The sequence below is a fragment of the Micropterus dolomieu genome, linkage group LG07, assembly GCF_021292245.1.
Source record: "Micropterus dolomieu isolate WLL.071019.BEF.003 ecotype Adirondacks linkage group LG07, ASM2129224v1, whole genome shotgun sequence".
Lineage (NCBI taxonomy): Eukaryota > Metazoa > Chordata > Actinopteri > Centrarchiformes > Centrarchidae > Micropterus > Micropterus dolomieu.
The window spans coordinates 30,639,277-30,655,523 of record NC_060156.1 but is presented as its reverse complement, the minus strand read 5'-3'; positions in this window follow the sequence as shown (position 1 = coordinate 30,655,523).

Here is a 16,247-nt window from a genome sequence, read left to right as displayed (position 1 = left end):
CCTTATTATTTATTTAAAAAATAAATAAGTAAAATAAAATAATAAAGGGTGACAGAGGGACAGAGGCTGATGCACACCACCAGACCTTCTCCCTCCCTTATGTGTACAGCATGCATTATTTGTGTTTCATGTGCTGCTTGTGTACACACTGAAAATGCTGTGAATGTTCAACTGATTTATACAGTACATTCCTAAAGAGCATTCTCCTCCCCACCAAACCCCCTCCATCTTCGGCTCAGTGCGTAACATGCTTCAGTCTCCACAAAACTGCACGTTCACCGATGCTAAGCTAATGATCCGACCTACAGCCCACACTGCTCTCCTTGCTAAGCTCGAGAGAGACAGTGGGAGGGCCCAGGTCTTTGTTGCGGTATTCAAACCACTGAGACAGAAGCCCATGTCCCACATCGCTCTCCTGGTGGCATCCGAGCGAGACGGTAGTAGGACCTGGGCTTCCTCCTTGCTAGCCGGCTGTCCGGCTCGCGCAACGGGTCGCCTACATCGCCTGGCAGCCGAATGAAGGGCTGCTGCCATGGCGGTGACACAATGCAGCAATGCGAGTTAACTCTGCGTTCCCCGTGCACTCACGACAGTATCCACGGGAACACTGATAGCTCACTGACAGTGTGTGTGTTACTAAAACAAACAACCACATTGTCAACATATGCTCAACCGAACCAGCGTAGCGTTCAGCTGACTAGCAGCGACAGCACGAGTTGAGCTAACGCCAATCTAGGTTACGCCAATCTTAGATACAGCTGGAGAGACGCAACCAGATGTGACCAACACGTCTCTTCCAGCGGTGCCGCCCGTGGCATTTTATCACAGTGAACAGCAGCTCATTCTCCCAGCAATAGCTGCAGTGGGGAGGAGGATGCCCTGTCCTGACTCGGCTTCACTCGGCAGCTGTGTTGATATTGACTGCTCCACTGACGAGCAGTGCGTTCAAGGACACCACGGATCAACAGACCGTGGAGTATTCAAGGACACCACAGAACAGCAAGCTGTGGTGCGTTCAAAGACACCAAGGAGCAACCAGCCCTGGTGCGTTCAGGGACAGTATAGCCCGTTCAACGTCGCCTCCCCCCCGGGCTAAACTTCCATTTATGGAAAGTTTGGCGGTGGAGAGTGCCGGAGATGCTGACAAGCTGGGTGGACAGCATTCTGAGACGAGGCTACTCTCTCTGCTAGTTCTGCTGCATACCACCAGTTTTCCTGGACATAATGGAAGCCAGTCTATCCTCTCAAGAGGAAGTGGACTTCCTGGCAGCAATTTCAATTGGGAAGAGAGCTCCCCCCAGCCGCTGCAGTGGGCAGAGTATCTGGGGATTGTGCTCAACTACATCACTCCAAGAGCGTATCTGTGCGCGTTGCTTGGTGGTCCACAGGCCGCAGCAGGGGACAGCTGCGGCAGTGCTGTTGGGCCTCAGGGCAGCAGTCCATCAGGTGATCCCTCTGGGCATGCTGCACATGCGACGGCTACAATGTTGGTTTGCCAGCCTGCATCTGAACCTCAAGAGGCAAAGGTGATGCATGGTGACCCCCCACTCTTACTGTTTGCCAGCGTGGGTGCTGCTCGGCAGGGTGTCTTCATCTGTGTCAGTCTTCATAGATGAGTCTCTCACTGGATGGGGAGGGACCTGCCAGGGGAGTGCAGTGAGTGTTGTGGCTCCCTGAGGAGAGCCAAGGGGGCCACACACCCCACATCCACCATCCACTCCAAGTCCAAGACAGGGCGAAGTCCAATCCATGGCTCTGTTGGCGCTGGCAGGGAACCTATAGATGTGGGCATCAGAACATCTGCTTTCTCTGAAAGCCCTTCATGTCCCAGGCTTGGAGAACGGTGGTGGCTGACCTCATGTCGAGGGCTGGCCCCCAACCGAACGGGTGGAGACTGCACAACAATGTGGTTCAGCAGATCTGAGCTTGCTTCAGGAGAGCGGAGATGGATCTGTTTGCCAACACCCACTGCCCGCTGTGGTTCTCAATTCAGCCACAGGACAGCCTACCCTTGGGGATGGATGCGTTACACACACGCCATTGCCAGAATAGCTGCTGTTTGTGCGTTTCTATCTCTTGGATATGTCGGGCTCCTTCTCAGGATCCAGTTCGCAAGTGAGACCTAGGATCTGAAAAGTGAGGATCTGGTACTACTGGGTGTAGAGGCGGAACATACACTGGCAGTGCCTGACGTTCCAGTGAGAAGTCAGGGCAGTCCAGGTGTTAATGGTCAGGCCAAGCCCCTATCAGTCCAGCGACCTCCTCTTGGGTGTCCAACCATTCTGTCACTAGGTGATGTGGTGGCTGGGGCTTTGGCCGGCCTGTGGCCGACCGGGTTGGTATGGTGGACTTTGGCTTGTCGCAGCTAGGGCGGACAGTCATCGGGCTCCACCCACTGTACCCGTAGAGCCCAGTAGAGGGTGGAGCCTGTGCTTATAGAATGAAGGTTACAATATGGTAACCCTAGTTCTATAAGCACAGGCAGAGCCCTCTACCGATGAGCCCTGCCGCTCTGACGCCGTCTGCTGAAGAGGCGGTCGGATGCTGAGGCAGTAGGGACACTGCTATTTATACGTCACGCACGTATCGATAGCGACGTCCTATTGGTCGGCTACGTGCACCATAAAATTTCAGTGGGCAAGTGCATGCGTGTGATTGGAGGAGGTAGTACCCATAGAGTCTAGTAGAGGGCTCCACCCGTGCTTATAGAACTAGGGTTACCATATCGTAACCTTCGATACTTCCCATCACTGAGCGCAAGAACAGTTCTGAATAAAGTGGACAGCTACTTGCAATGAACCGAAACCAACCTTGTCAGTACATTCCAAAACCTGCAGATGATGAAGAAAATCTTCCTGAAGTACAACACAGGAGTCCCTGCCAGTGGAGCTTGTCAACGACTCTTTAGTGTAGGAAAAGACACACTAAAGAGAAACTGTCTTTCCGATGGAATTTTTGAAAAGCTCTTATTTTGTACAATAAGAACAATCAGGGTCCAGGCTGTCCACCTATTCCTCTTGTGAGGAGGAAACTTTGTAGTGGTAGAATCTTGTTCCCTTAAGAGAGTTAGATTCCTTTCTCTTAAACACACACACACACACACACACACACACACACACACACACACACACCTCAAATGTTATTTAGAGGAAATGTTTACTTTTGCCATGTTGTTACTGTTTAGAGCAGGTCTTTATTGGTTTACTATTGTGGCTTGAGCTGCTGTTGAGCTGTTGAATTTTGAGTTAATGTTTGTCCTGCAAATGTGACCAAGTCTAAATTGAGAATACTGATGCATACATAAAGATAACATTGACTTAAAATAAAAAATAAAAAATAATTATATTTATAAAAAATTATTATTATTATAAATAATTAAATGTAGCTTAGATGTAGTAAACTACTTTTGCCATGTTGCTATAGCTTAGCTTGCTACATTTCCATGTGGGGTAGCTTCAGTGTAGTGAAGCTTCATTTTATGTAGAGTAACTTGTAGCTTAGCTCACTACATTTTCCAAGTAGCTTGCCCAACACTGGTTAGCAAGACAGACTACAGAGAAACGGGTCTTTTGAGAAGTGCCGGTGCATAAGAAAAAAGTATTAGACGCTACATCAAAGAGTAAAATCTAAGTACTGGTGGGTCATTGCACTAGTAGCCTATACAAATAAACTAAATACCGTTCCTCACGGTCCAGTGTGCGTAAAACACAACAACAAGTTGCAATAGCCTAATTCAACTTACAAGACAAGACACTATATTAACAGAAAAATGAGAGATTCTGGCAAGCCAAATAAGTAGGCCTAATAATGAAATAATAGCAGCATCAGAAATAGGCCAATAGTGGGAGCAGTTTCATAACAGGAGGATAATCCTACATGCCACCATTTAGTATTTTTTTAGGTTTAGGTTGTTTTTTAATTAGTAGTTAGTAGTTTCTTGGGGTCTTTTTAGTTTTAGTTAGGTTTTTTGCAGGTTGAAAATGTTACTGTATAATAAACACTTTTAAATCTAGACAAAGTGTTTGTAAATATATACTATAAACACTATCTCCTGGGTCCCTGTTCTTAAGCTTCAGAATAGCTTTTCAGGGTGTCCCATTTCACATTCATACTACTTGCCAGAAGTGTTATTGTCTCATTTAATTTAAATGTAGCTGATGTCTCAACAAAATGCTAAATTTTGTCATCTCACATTAATCTTACATGTTCTGAAACTGTCTTCCCTCCAGCCTTTCTTCATATGGTGTGTTTCTGCGTTTCCATTGTGTGTGTGTGTGTGTGTGTGTGTGTTTGTTTCCATGAGGGAGCCTGAGGCGTGATACTGAACCTGAATCCTAAACTCTGTGACAACACGCGCTTCCCACAATCACATGACATTGCTGGCATTTCACCCTGAGGTCACACACACAACGGGTGGGCTCATTCATATTGAAACAATCATTCCGAAAGACAGCTGAGGACACTGACTGTCCACCATCGACATTACTTCATCACTGTGCCATTAATACATCGTCCTGTGATCTTTGACCTCACTATTGTCTCCCTTAATCTCTGTCTCGCTGACCGTCTGTATGTCTCTGCATTCCTGGTAGAGTTCTATTATCCCGTCTTTTCAATTCTCTCTCTCTCTCTCTCTCTCTCTCTCTCTCTCTCTCTCTCTCTCTCTCTCTCTCACACACACACACACACACACACACACACACACACACACACACACACACACACACACACACACACACATATGCAGTGTGTGTAATTTGCACACCCAGTCCTGATGACAACAATGCTTATGCCTTGTGCAGACTACACAACTTTCAGTGTCTGCCGATAGCTACTACACAACTTGCCGTCTTGTGAGGGGAGTCTTGAAGTCACTGTGACCTTCACACTACGTGACTGGACGGTGACAGGGGATCGAGCCCATTCTCATCACAGGGCGTTCAATACCAGTGCTTGAAACATCTCTATGAGACACTCTGGGGCGTCCCGTACTGACCGTTCGTGATAAAGGTGTTGACAGCCCCCCGAAGCCCGTAACCTTACCACAATCATCCGAAATGTTAGTACCTAAACCTAAGTCACAGCCTTTATGCCTCACGGCCAATGTGCTAACAGGTAGTAACCCTACCTTGTGTTGCTGCAACGTAGCAAACGGGGGTGTTTCATACGGACGCTGAAGAGTACCTTTAGCGTAAAATCCTTGTGCTTTATCACGCTGTCTGAAAGTGTCAGTTATGACGCATTGAGATGAGAATGTGTTGGGGGGTCACACACTACGCGAGCTGACAAGGACTGTCACATGACGCTGGTCTCCAAACCACATTTCCTCAAGAAATCACACGTGAAATGTGAAACAGGAAATGACACGAGCCTACACACAAAACATTGTTTGTTATTATAGATACCAAATTATAAAGACAAAAAATATGGGTGAAAGAATGGATTAGCACCCTCAGGTAGCAGGGATGGTTTTTTTGTATTTTTACAGCGCAAATTGCACTGTATATAAACTGTACAAGCTGCTGGTTATTGGTTGTTTCGTTTTGACACAAGAGAACATGTTCTTGTGGGGTCATCTACTGCCAGAACTCCAGTCGTTCAGTGTGTTGTCTGCTATTTACTCAGTAGTAAGGTTTATGCTCCTTTCAAAGACAAATGCATCTGTTGTATATACAAATACAAGTTGGTGGAAACCAACTTTATGTCTGTTTTTCCAGTCTGTGTAGGTTTCAGCTAGTCTTTAGCTGTAGTGCAGATGATTAGAGACAGATTAATAATAATTTCCATTCTGAGTTAATCTGTTGATTATTTCTTTTTGATTAATGATTAATTAATCACAAAATAGCAAAACGCCATCACAAGTTCCCAGACCCAAGATGATATCTGAAAATAGCTTGTTCTGTTGATTCAAGTGTCAAAAACTCAAAGGGAATCAAATTACAATGATATAAAAGACAGAGCAGCAGCAAATCCTCACATTTGCAATGGAGGAAGCAGCGAATGTTTAGCATTATTGTTTGATCTGTTATCAAAATGTCGCTTAAATCTTTGTTGATCCAAGCCTGAATTACCAACCTGGCAAATGGGGAAACTGCCTAGAGGCATAAGATAACTCCAGGGGCCCACAAAGTAATAGGCGCCCAGTGTATCAAGTAGTGTGTGCTACTTTGCCCTTCATATGTGGATCTTGCCTGATGATCTGATCATGTGACTTGAAGATGGTACTTATATCAAAATATAGTTTTAAGACCATCATTTTGTGCTAACATGATGCAGAAATTAATTTGTGTTTAATCAAATTATCACACAGAAAATCTGGGGCCAGGTAGGCTCTGACTTCTTTTTACAGTAACAATGTCACAAGAAGACAGTTTGTATAATGCCTCTTCACGTGCCTTTTGTGTATCTGCAAATGTATCCATGTCCCTTTGTGTGTATATTATTGTATGTGGGGTCATTCAGCTTTCATGGCACTCCCTCTGATTTACTGACCAAGATTACATGCACAGTCTGCACATACAGCCTGCACGCTCCACTCTGCTCAGCAGCTCTGCCACCGTCCATCCATATCAATGCTGCTGCAAAGTCATTACTGTGTAGTGCAGAGGGACTCACTCCTCTCACTCAATAATCCATATTCATACAGCATTTTGGATGAATAAGAGTGAGCATGCAAAGCAGCTATGGCCAGCTCTTTCAGCTTCACTGGTTTTAATGTTTGAGGAGATTCCTTTGTAATTGATCTGGAGGAAGGCGACGGTTACAGCACAGTGTCTTTAATCCGCCAGAGGAGGGCCTAATTATTCGGTTGCCTCAATCAATGTCTCAGATTGTTCTGCATGATATGGCAGGACTCATTGGAATATTGATTTTTTTAACAGTTTCAAATAAGATGATGTAATTAGCTAGAAAAAAAGATTTCCTTGTTCTTATTGAAATTGAGACTGGAATTGAGATCGTATATATGATAATACAGTATGGCCAAAAGTATTTACGGTTGTGGACTGGGTCTACTTCATGGCCTGAGATGGTCTAAGTAGGGCCTGTTTTGTTTGGGGAATTGTTCCTCTGCACAAAGCCAGGTCCAAAATGTTTTCCCAGTTTGGCGTGGAAGACTTGACTGGCCTGCACAGAGACCTAGGGAAATTTACACTGAGTCACTTCATGAATCTTGGGCAAACTGGACAGTCGCTATCTGCTATCAAGAAAACCAAGTGTGAATGTTTTCAAAGGAAAATTTAAGACAGATTGATATTCAATTGCGTATTTCTTAGACAATAAACTGCTATGTGGCGCAAAGTCAGGGACATTGTAAATGCTCCGTATTTGTATAGCGCCTTTCTAGTCTTTTCGACCACTCGAAGTGCTTTTACACTACATCTGCATTCACCATTCACACACATTCACACACTGAGCCTATGTGCTCAAACGGAAACTAACATTCACACACATTCATACACTGGTGTTCAGTATCTTGCCCAAGGACACTTCAACATGCAACCAGGGGGAGCCAGGGATTGAACCGCCGACCTTCCGATTAACGGCCAACCCGCCTGAGCCACAGCCGTTGTTGGGTGCATATTTATATTATGTTTATATAGCATGCATGAGTTGTGACAAAGTTGGTGTTGTGTGATTTATGTGTCACTGCAATGGTCTTGTGGCCGGTTTCCGAGGCTTGTGCAAAGCCTAATTTCAATTTTGGAATGAGATGCCCAACAATCTCATATAGCTGGAATGTTTGTTTGTCTGCATACTTTTGTACATGTAATGTATTTCATGGCATTACACACACAGTGATCTTTATTTATTACCAGTTAGGAATGATACACTACCTACTGTATTCAGTTGGTATTAGTTCATCCGCATAATTAAACGTCATACTTGACCATATTCCAAAGCTTAACATTGTTTCTCTGCATTCTTACCATTATTATACTCCTCCTCAACTTATCCTCGTGGTACAAATCAGCTCTTTTCATAGAATCACACAGCAGTTACTTATCACCATGGAGATGCTCAGTATCTCCTGAGCGCTCAGAACGCTACTTAATGTAAAGCGTGACCAAAACATTTTGCAAAGGAGTCCACAAACTCTCTGTAAATAATCTCTGGCTCACATTAACTGAATTTTACAAGAGGTGCTTTGTAGTAAAAACCCATCTTACTTCTCCCATTCTCCAGATACTTATCTGTGACACCAAAGTGATTTTTGTAATATCCATCAGGCTCTCTTCACTGCTCTCTGGATCGCTCATCAGATTCATCTCTTTTACCCCATCTCTCTCCTTTCTAAACATCATGCACAGGACCTGCAAATGCTTGCAATTAGTGGTAGTCAAGCGAGCCATCGTTGAATCACCGAGTGGCTCTTAATTATACAAGGCTTTTAAAGTTGTACGACACTCGAGTCCTCCCTAAAAAGCATCATTTCGGCTAACAGCCTTTTTTGCTAAGTTTCTCTGTCTTAAAATATGGATGGAGCTGCAGAATGTTTTCTCCAGCAAGGCGCGAGCACTGAGATATAAACTGTTTCTTTTTGATGTATCACAGAGGGGGGTCAAAGAAGATGCTTTGTGGGTGTGCCAGTATGTGTAGATGCTTTGCACCCTACAATATATTTCACAATTCTTCAGTAGAGTTTAGAGAAAATCACCATATTGCCCTCTGCATCTAGTCTAAATCCACTACTGACAATTTCATGCAGTGCTTTTGCTGAACTTAAAGAAAAAAACAGACTTCAGATGCAGATGTTCCACTGCGAAAGGGACAGAATCATGAGGCAATGAGCTGTTTAAATATGAATGAGTGTTGTGTGAATGCCTTGGCTGTGATATTTAGACAAGAACAAATCCCTGTGTGTTGTTGCTGTGTCTTTAGCACTAGCTCAAGGGAATGTCATAGTCATCTGTTATAGTATTTTGCAGGGTGGAAATTCTCAAAAATGTTTTGCGTGAGCAAGATCCCTTGGAATTCTGCAGTATGTTTTCCATCTTCTGCATACTATTTCATCTGTACGATGATTTGTTCGAAACCAGCTATATTCCAGTCATGTGGCAGCAGTCAGACCACATCCAAGCATCTCAGCGAGTCGCATGCGCTTAGTGGTTAATACCATACCGAGATCTCCACTCTAGCTTCCCAAACGAGATATCTCTGACTACCTGTGGATCCCAGGCCTTTTCAACTCCGTCAACAAGGATAGAAAATCGAGGACTCGTCAGCAGCCTTCTTTTCATACAGCCACCCTCTACTCTTCACGGCCCAGCACCCTCCTTCGTAGCGCGGCCATCTTTAACTCATTAAACGGAGACCATACCCATCAATTTAGCCAGGGGACATACTGGGCATCCTTTACTCTGAACTCTACTGTGGCTCCAGTCACTCCAGACACCAAGTTCAGCTTTCCTTGGTCAGTGCAAACAAACTATACTCCATAGTCATAGTCGCCATTAATGTCTAGGTAGTCCATACTCACCCACTCTAATAACACTATAGTTGTAGAGATTTTACAATGTCAATCCTGTAGAGATTTTACAATGTCACCCAGTTTTTTCGCAGACTCACATCCCTGGCCACTACAACACCATTTGCAATTTATCATCTCGTCTCTCGTTCCAGGATCAGGATCTCGTGTCTAAACGATATTTCATTACATACGTGTTTTCAGTCCAAATTCGTTCCTGCACTATCCAGACATACTTGGCAGGAATCTACTTCTCCATCAAACTAGTCTTTGGCCTCCATTGTCCTTCTATTCTCCAGTCTCACGTTACCATGCTAACCCAGGTTTACAGAAACTTGAACCCGCTCTTAATCTGACTCTTCTGGGAGCTTGAAATAAGCTTGGGTGAAAACATTTCTGAGATGGAACCCCCACACTGAATCTCCTCCGTCTGGTCTTCTGTACACCCTCAAGGACCAGCCTTTAAGACGACATCCTTCTTCCATCATCATAATTCCCCTCCTATTAATCCATCCTCTATAATCTATACTTTTCACAGTTACATTGAACCTCTAAATTACATACATATGCCAGTGAAATTTGTGATGTTAATTTGTAAACTTAAGTTCAAGAGCATGGCCTCAACTCAACCACACCTCCAATCACCTGTCAAAGCTATGTACAGTATACCCATTCTACTCATCCTGCCCCGCTTGTCTCAGATTGCTTGACCCACCCTTATTTTCAGGTTATTTATTCACCTTTAGTTTATTGTTATCTGGTCAACCTGTTTACACCTATTTTTATGTACCTTGTGTGCATATTATCTTGTGTATGCAAGCGTTGTTTGATTGTATGTTACTCTGTTATATCCAAACAAGACATTTTAGATATGTGGTGATGAAGCTTATTTGTGTGTTAAAACACTGTAATACTGTAAATGGTGCTACTATGCCAAGAAGTATCACCAACACTAGAAAAGATATAATCAAATATTTAAAAAAATGTGAGGGGTTTACTCACTTTTGTGAGATACTGTAGGTACCGTCTGGGGGCCTTGAAATAAGCTCAGGTGGCAAAAATTCCGAGACGGAACCACCACACTCCTCCATATGGTGTTTTGTACACCCTCCCAGACCAGCTTATAAGAAGACATCCTTCTTCCACCATTACCGTAACCCTCCGAATGCATTATTCCATTCTCTATTATCTATACATTCCACATGTGCATTAAACCTCTGAATTACATATTGTTGTGGCGTGGTCCTACATTATCCACTTACTTGAAGATGAGGCAAAAGGGATGAAAATCCCAGAAAAAGTTTTTAAAAAAATGAACCTTTAATTAGTATTGTTCTTCAAACTACTGTTTTCACTGTTAAGGTTGCCCTAAAAGCTCTATGGGTGAAATTCTAAGAATTGAACTGGTCTTGCGTGTCACCAGGTCCATCTCTATGAAAACTCCAAGCCATGATGAAGACAAATGGTATACAGTCACCCGGTAAGTGGTAATTCAAAGCACTACCATGTAGGACTGTGATGCACACTATACCATCCTGGATCAGGGCTAGTACCACGCATAAACCCCAACAAGGAATAAATTATTATTTCCTTTACGTTAACTGATATAATAAACATATTTTCAAAATTACGACTTGAAGTTTTGGTTGTATTTACAGTTGATAATCTGGGAATCACTGAATACAGATGTTTAGGCCCACCCTAGATTCCAGTATTTAAAGCATTGCTTTCCGTCCTGGAAACATGGCCCACTTCTTATACACTGGCTTGAGACAGGAAGGACACAACGAACTGCCAAGAGTTCCATCTGAAAAAACAAACACACACATGATTCTCTAATCAGCCAAAAGCAACACCTGCAATTACATGCAGGCACCATTTCAGTTGCACACACACTGATGTCCATACACTCAATATGGGGTACAAGACTACAGACTGCAGTAAGCACCAGTGACTGGCAACTAAACCCAAATCCGCTCAGCTTTCCCCTGATGATAGCAGATGGAGGAAATCAGGTAGGGAGAACAAGAGAGAGAGAGAAGAGAGAGAGAGAGAGAGAGAAAGACAGAGAGAAATGTGGAGGGAGGCCATTGGGTTTGTGGGGCCCCAATGGGGGCACAGGAGCGGACAATGGGAGGCGAATGAGGAGGGAATCCAGAGAGTAGATGGGTCAGTGAATTAGAAATGAGAATCAGAAAACAGGATGCATGAGAGAGTGATCAGTGAACTGAAGTGAAAAAAGAAAAGAGACTGGAGGATTTGACAGTTACAGTGAAAGAGCAAGAGAGAGTGACGGATAACAATGGAAGTGAGACTAAAAGTGAGTGCTAGAGTGAGAGAGAATTCAGTAAGGCCAAGAGGGAGTGAAAGTGAATACAGGAATGAGAAGAAAACAAGGAATTGCAGGTTGATAGTCACATCAATTATGATAAAATAAGTTGAGAGGAAGTGTAAATGTACATGTTGCAAAAAATGTACAACACATATTCAAGTTATTTTGAAAGATGATTTCACCTCATTAAATCCTAAATTTAAAGATGAGCTGGGTGTTGTTAACAGGTTAATAGGTTTTTGGAACTATATAATGTTGTCTAAGCATGAGGAGCTGCACAAGAATTTAACATGCCTTAATATAATAAAAAATTATGATAAAAAAATATCTGATCAACAAATAGGTACAGCTATGAATTTACCAAGCACTTATTTTCAACTGTTTTCAATACTCAGTAACATGTACACATTTCAGTCAGTACCTTTATTGAAAAAGGCAGCCCTTGTAAAGCTTGTATAACATTATATATGTACCTTTTTGAATCCATATACAAACAGAAATGTGAAAATAACTATTTTTGATTTTAGAGGGAATAATACAATAAAACTATTTCTTCACTCTTGAATAAGGTTATCTGTCCACCCAGCACTTCTGTATTTCAACAAGCAAAAACTCACTGTACCTGCTGGTTGCCTGGCAACTTCGTTGTGATGATAGGACTCCGGGAAGTCGCTGCTTCCAGCTGTTGTTAGACAAGAAAATTAGCTCCCAGTAACACAACAAAGTGTTGTCTTTACATTTCTGTTTGTGTACATATTAAATAATTAGATGCTTTGTGGTAATGTCATGACATTTACATGTTTAGAGGTGGTACATGAACTTGGAAAGAGCCAAGCTAGATTTACTATCTGCTTCCAGTCTTTACACAAAGCTAAACTAAGATAAGCTGAGCTAAACGCTAATATCGCTAATATAAAGTACAGACACGAGAGTGATATCTTCTCGTGTTTTCTATCAAACATTTTGCCTGCTAAGATCGACAGTATAAGGAATGTTAAGGGATTTTGTTGTTGTTTTATTCACAGTGCACAAATTGTGGAGACTTTGCAAAGGCAAAAGTAGCATGACAGACCAACAAGATTTGGAGGAGGTCGGAGTGAAGACTGGTTTCAGTAACATATCCCTTACCAACAGTCAACACTGATGTCGTTTAACAATTCCGTTAACAAATTTAACAAACTAGTAAGTTTCTCAGCTAAGTAGTATTAAACCATAGAGGTGGCAGATCAGAAGATGATTATGATCTGATGTAATATTGCAGTAGTACATTTATTTACTCTTTTCTGTACATATCATAAAGCATATTACCATACATTTCACCAGAGAACAACAATTACCTCAATGTCTAATTCTAGCCCGGACCCCAACCCCCTGCTCTAACTGTAACCCTGACCCCAGACCCTAGCCAGCTGTATCTTACCCCCTACCTTCAACCCTTACCATCTTTGTGCTCTTTCACACCAAAGATTCTCTCCAGCAGAGCTCCACCTTGAACCTGAGAGACAATAAAACATTATAGTGTTGTGTGGATGCAGCTGAAGCCACTTCTCTTCTTCTCTCAAAACCTAAACCTAACCTTATCCTAACCATGAACCAAGTCTTCCCCGAAAATGTAAGGATTTACATAATGTACTTGCTTTTTGTCCCCTAAAGAAAGCTGAGTCCCTACAATGCGACCCTCTAAACAGATTTCTGTCCCCACAACATGAGTAATACATGTCCACACACACACACACACACACACACACACACACAGAAAATGCAGAGACACCCAAGGACCAGCCAAAAAACTGCTGTTATTAATTTCTTCCAAGTCACATGTCCACAATAAGTGCTATAATGTTACCATAAAACAATGATGATGTGACAGTGATTATGCTGATGGTGTTTGAGGACAATTATTATGATGGTAAATCTACTCTTAAGATAATTAAAATGCTGGGAATTGTTTTAATAATGAAAACAATAATGAACATACACAATAAAACAAGGTAAAGACAGCTCAAAGTTATCATTGTCTATCTGACCCCATAAACAACAGCATCAAGATTAAAAAATTAGCTAAAGGCAATCAAGTGACAGAAGGAAGGAACATTTGGAGATTAAATGTATCTCAAAAGGCTTTACTAGCTTGTATCACTCAAATCAGCTGGTTAGAAATACCTGAAGTAGTCTAAATACTCCATTATGGCTAAATAAGAACAGATGGTGGGTTTTACTTTTTTCTTTTAGTTTTATTTGATGTAATATGTCTATTTCAGTTTAGTTGAAGATTTAAAAGTAACATTTACAGTAGCACTTAATAGAGAGCTTTTTTTAATTTTAAATTTCGTTTACTTTTTTCTTTGTAGGCTATCATTTAAATAAAAATTGTTTTCATTATAAAAACACCATTAATGTAACTTATTTATTTACTTAATAATCAGAAATATTTTATTGATCCCAGAGGGTAAATTCCAAGTTGAAAGGAGCTTGAAAATGTGTGTCACATTAATTAATACCCAAAAACAGTCCAACAACAGCTGTTACCACTGCCTGTTCCACATGTTAACCTGGATAACAGCTGTAACAACGTGTTCAAACAAAGTGGATCACTTAGACTGGATACAGCAGGAGTCCATTAGTAGATTTTTCAAACTGCCACCTTCAAGCATTTAAAAGGTTCCTCTAACAATATAATATTTCCTATTATGTAATTTCCTGAGACAGCTGGGCACTGTAGGTTTCCAACAAACGTCACTCAAACAGGAGGAAATAGTGCATTTGTTGGGGACTATTTTCAGTTGCGGATTAATACATGTTTAGTGCTCTAGTGAGTATTTCCAGCATCAAGACAGCATATGTGGGGTTGAGTCAAAATCAACTACACTGTTTGTGTTCATGGTAATGAAGGAACATTCCACCCAGTGAACCAGATCCAAAGGATCTAGGCAGTGCAAACACACAATGCTTGTTAGAAGGATGATGTTTTTTTTTTTTTCATGGTATTTGTTAACAATAACAATATATTTGACCATGAGAAGCTTTTTCCCTCAAAAGAAACCCACTGAATTATTCAGGCTGACCTATTGGACCAGCGTTGTTTTATATTAACAAAGGGTGAAATTACTGTGCAAATAAGATGTCACTCCAAGTGTTTTATTTATTTATTTAAAACAACCACTACGGTGTTCTGTAAGGCAAAAACTATATATTAAAAAGTTGGATTTAATATCATGCAGTGGGTTATACATGTGCTCTTTTCCTGAACTCCTCAATTCTGGTGGCATTGTAGTGTTCCTACAGTGTTGTCTGTCAGTAACCAACCTTTTTGCTTTGCTTCTTTTGGTGGACATTTAAATTCATTTCTAAAGCACTGAGTGAAAAGAATTTTATTAAATGCTTAATTTTATAATTAATTTAGTTTAACAAAAATTAGTCAGTTCTATACATTAGCCAGTTATGCATTTGACATAGAATTATGTCCTGTTTCATATTAGAGCCAGCAGGTTGGCCCAAACATGGCAAGAAAAATAGAAATTTTGGCTGCAGCAGAAGCAACAGCATGGTGGAGGTTCCTTGCAAGTTTTGAGCTGCATTTCTGCAAACAGAGCTGGGGATTCGGTCAAAATTAAATGCTGAAAAGTACCAACGCGTTCTCATCTCATTTCAGACAGTGTGACGAACCGTAATTATTTACATTGAAACGCCACCGCTTGCTACGTCGCAGCATCACAAAGGAGGCTAAACCTACACAGCTGTAGGGTTAGCCGGTCGACATGCATAAAGTGAGTGACTTAGGTTTAGGCACTAACATTTCTGATGGTTATGGTAAGGGTAGGGGCTTCGGGGGCCTTTCAATACCTTTAACAAAAACAAAGCTAGCTAGCTAACTATGGCGTAGGCCACGGGGCTACGCAGAGGCTAAGTATAAATCGCAATTTACTCTGATCTCAACAAACTCTCAGACAGACCCATGGTTGTCTTTCAGATTCACAAACACATGCAGGCTCAGTGTGAAGTTGTGTATGAGTGTGTTGGAAGAGTTTTGTGGGTCTATTTGATGCCTACTAGCTGTCTCTGATTTAAAAGCAGTGGTAAAATCAGACAGTTTGACAGGCATACGTTGAAGCAGCGTGTCATCAAGATTCACACACACAACAACACATTCCCAGAGATTTTAAGATGAATACCAGCCATAATTCTTCAAAAATCCTCAATTAGAGACTTACATTAATCAGTGATTTAAGATACCTTCACAGATAAGTGTGAGATTAATAACTAAGATACTAATGACTTACACATCCCTCACCATGATGCTCGGCATGGCTGTCTTTGCATTTTACTGAAATCAAAGTGGTTGCAACATTCTACTGCTATCAACTATGTATCTTGTGTTCTCTGGATGACAATCAGAATGACAAAGCAAACAATAATTTATAATTCAAATTTGACATTTCAAAGTGTCTT